At 55.5% G+C, this 3,471-nt stretch overlaps 1 pseudogene; it reads right to left on the reverse strand.

Moving 5' to 3' along the window:
• LOC100959118 overlaps window positions 1-3,093 on the reverse strand; it is a 5,702-nt pseudogene extending 2,609 nt beyond the window's left edge.
• Window positions 3,094-3,471: the final 378 nt, after the last annotated feature.

Consider the following 3,471-nt stretch of genomic DNA (forward strand, 5'->3'; position numbering starts at 1 on the left):
CATTCTGATACAAATATCTTTGTTGTAATGTGATTTTTGGTCATCTGGGAATATGCCTAATAAAGGAATTGCAGGGTCAAATGGCAGGTCTATTTTTAGGAGAACCTGTCAGTCTTTAGGCGCCAACAAAGCCTCCAGAGTCTGAGCACAGATTGCCTTTTAAGCTCATCAATTTGTCCCACCTTTCTCCTAGCAAGATTGGTTGTTCTTGGGATAATTGACAGGTCGGGGGTTATATAATAGATTACAACATAGGTTTAATTAGATGGGGATGAGCTGCAGGTCATTTACAGGTCACTAGGAAATTTTTACTAAGTATGTTCCCGCTAGGGAATTCCTAGGTGCAGTTTGGTTCCTTCCCTTAGCCATTTCTTTGCCACCTGTTTACCCTCCACCAGGCATAACAGCCTGGCTTAGTTCTGAGAGGTCACAGAGGTGGAGGTGCGTTGGGGCGAGGGCTGGAAAGCAAGCAGCCAAGGCAGACCTGGCTCTCTGGAGCTCACCAACCCAGGCCCACAGTGCCAGGGATGGCCCCAAGCCAGGCTTGATTCTGGCTCATGTCTACCCCACTATGCAAGTTATCAAGTTTGAATTAAAAATAATAAAAATTCTACATTTAGAAAGATGACATGAAGGCTATGTTAACCAGTTTGATGAAAATATTTCACATTGTATATAAAAACAGCGCACTGTAACCCATGACTGTGTTAATGTACACAGCTATGATTTAATAAAAAATAATAACAAAATAAAAATAGCAAAAATAACTACTAAAAAAAAAAGACATTGCATGTCTCAAACAAATCCACACACCACCCTGCCCTTGCATTCCACTCCCGCACCAGGGAAGCTGTACGTGGGACTGGGACCTGACTGGGGTGCTAAAGGGGGCAGGTGGGGCCAGTCAGGTCAGCAGCCAGCTGTCTCCAGAAAGGACAGAGGTCGGGAGGGGTGGGGAGGAGTAGAGAGAAGGGACAGGGGAGAGGGGCAGCAGCTCAGGTCAGGGCTTCAGGGTGGGTCTCAGCATCTTGTTCTCTTGGGAGGCACCAGCGTCTCTCTCTCTCTTTTTTTTTTTTTGTTTTTGGTTGGGGCTGGGTTTGAACCCGCCACCTCCAGCATATGGGGCCGGCGCCCTACTCCTTTGAGCCATAGGTGCTGCCCAGCGTGTCCCTTTTCTTTCAGTTTTTCTTGGCTTGGCAAGGTGGACGGGCTTAGCCGTCCAGGTTTTTTGCAGTTTTGGAAGAGGCCTGGGCTAAAGATGCCTGGGGTGGCAGGAGAAGTGGGCTGGCGGGACTCATGGGTCTTGGTGTCTTGTTGCACCTTCCACATCACCAGCTGCATGCAGGCGCAGGCGTCCTCGCCAGAGCTGTGCCCCTTCACGTTGTCCTGGATGGTCTGTCCGAGGTAGTCGGCCACGAGACTCCTCAGGGAGCGCTTGAAGGGAAGGCCCCGGTGGTGCGGGAAGAGCACGGCCGTGTCCACCACGGTGCTGTGGATGACCTTCAGGGCCAGCAGGTCGCTCTCCAGGCTGTGTCCAATGAGGATGGTGTCCGCGCTGATCATGCCCAGCAGTACAGCCTGAACGTCCCGCAGCGTGACGCTCGTGTTGGCGATGTCGGCCTCCGTCACCCCAGAAAACCTGGTGTTGTAGTCAACGATCTCGTTGTCGGGTTTGACGAAGGTGTCATAAACCACCTGCATGTCAGTGTTGACCACCGTGACGCGGGTCAGCTCCAGGCCGTACGTGGTGTAAGACATCTCACAGTCCAGGGCGTAGATGCCCGGGTGGGCGTCGTCGGGGAGTCCCTTGCAGAAGGTCTTCACGAAGCCCTCCAGGCTGTCCTTCCGGCCGTCCCGCACGTGTTGCTTGGCCACCTGACAGCCGACGGCACCGGTGGGGGCAGAGCAGCAAGTGTACTGGGCCTGCCAGCTGCGGTCTGGTCCAGCCCAGAGTAGCTGCCCCCAGTGATAGCGACACTCCTGCCCCAGGACACAGCCACCCCCGGCGAACACCACGTACTCAGCGCTGCAGCGGCAGCAGATCTGGGGCGAACGGTCCTGTGGCTTCTGCTCCCCGGCGGTGAAGATGACAGCGCCCCCTGGCCGCTCCGGGTGCAGGAAAGGGTAGCCGTTTTCCTTGAGCTGGGCCTCAGAGAGCAGGTGCTCCTTCAGGAGGCTGTACAGCGCGGCCTGTCTCAGGTCTTCCCCCGGGGCGCTGCTGGGCCAGCTGGGCGAGAAGCTGGTCTTGGCAGCCAACTTGTCCTCCAACACCATCTCTTGGGACACACCCCTCCAGCTGCTGGTTTTGTTGAGCTTGGGCACAGCGCTGGGGGCAAGGCCTTGCAGCTTCTCAGGGGTGTTCACGGCCATGTTCAGGTAGATGTTCGTCCTGGGACTGCGGTCATAGGCCATCTTCTCCTCAGTCAGCACCTTCTCTACCGCCTCCTGGTTGCAGAACTTGAGACGCTTCTGCGTGAGCAGTTTGGAACAGCACTGCTGGGTGACGATGGGGACTTTGCCCTCTCTTCGGATGCTGGGTTTCTGTAAACTCTGTAAAGATGGTCTGTGAGCGGCAACCAGTTTGTGGGTGACGGTTGTGGTGGTCTTGGGCACTGCCCCAGACAGAGAGTGTGTCTTCCGCAGCTGCAAACCTTGCTTCTGGCCAGGGAAAGCCTGGGTGCTTCTGATCACTGCGGTCCTCTTGGCACCTGTCAGTGGTGTGGTCAAGTGGGGTTTGGAGACGTGGGTAATCTTCCTCTTGCCAGGCGCTGAGTTGTGGACTGAGGAGGGCTTCTCCGCCAACCTGGGGGCAGCCTGCAGCCCACTGACTGGCTTCCTCTGCACCTGATCTACCCCCGGGTAGCTCACTTCCTGGGCAGTCGGGGGACAGACAGGGGCCACCAGCAGACTCCTCCTTGGCGGCTCCACCCGGCAGACGATAAATCTCGTGCCCTGGGTGTGGATCTGGGGCGCCGGGAGCAGGCCGCTCTGGGAAGGCTGCCAGAGGGGTGGGCGACCCCCCGTGTTGGCCACATTCTCAGCTGCAAAATACCCTAGTGGGAACCAGCATGGTGCTGTAGCCCTCAAAGCCATGCTGCCTTGCCGCCTAGGACGCTTCTCCAACCGGGCTCTACAGACTTCCGCCTTCTCTGAGTGCTAAGGCCAGACACTAAGCCTTAGTATATATAGCCCAGGAGTGGGTGAGAGTGGGTGGGATAACTCCGCCCCTGATTAGGTTAGGAGGAACTTTAATCCAATCTCATTTAACCTAATCTGCTAGATTAGTCTTGGAATCCCCAGGCCCTTGTCCTGGACGGTATCTAGTGATGAGAGCAGCCAAAACTCCTGGGTGCTAAGCTCAGAGCTGGGTTCTCTTCTTTTCCCATACTAACCCACCAACATACACAATGGCCCTACAGCCAACCACTGCTGTCTCTGGGCAGGGAATACTGAGGCTCAGAGAGTTTGGAC

Source organism: Otolemur garnettii, unplaced genomic scaffold (genome assembly GCF_000181295.1).
Source record: "Otolemur garnettii isolate 467f Iridium unplaced genomic scaffold, OtoGar3 scaffold00035, whole genome shotgun sequence".
In the NCBI taxonomy this organism is placed as follows: Eukaryota; Metazoa; Chordata; class Mammalia; order Primates; family Galagidae; genus Otolemur; species Otolemur garnettii.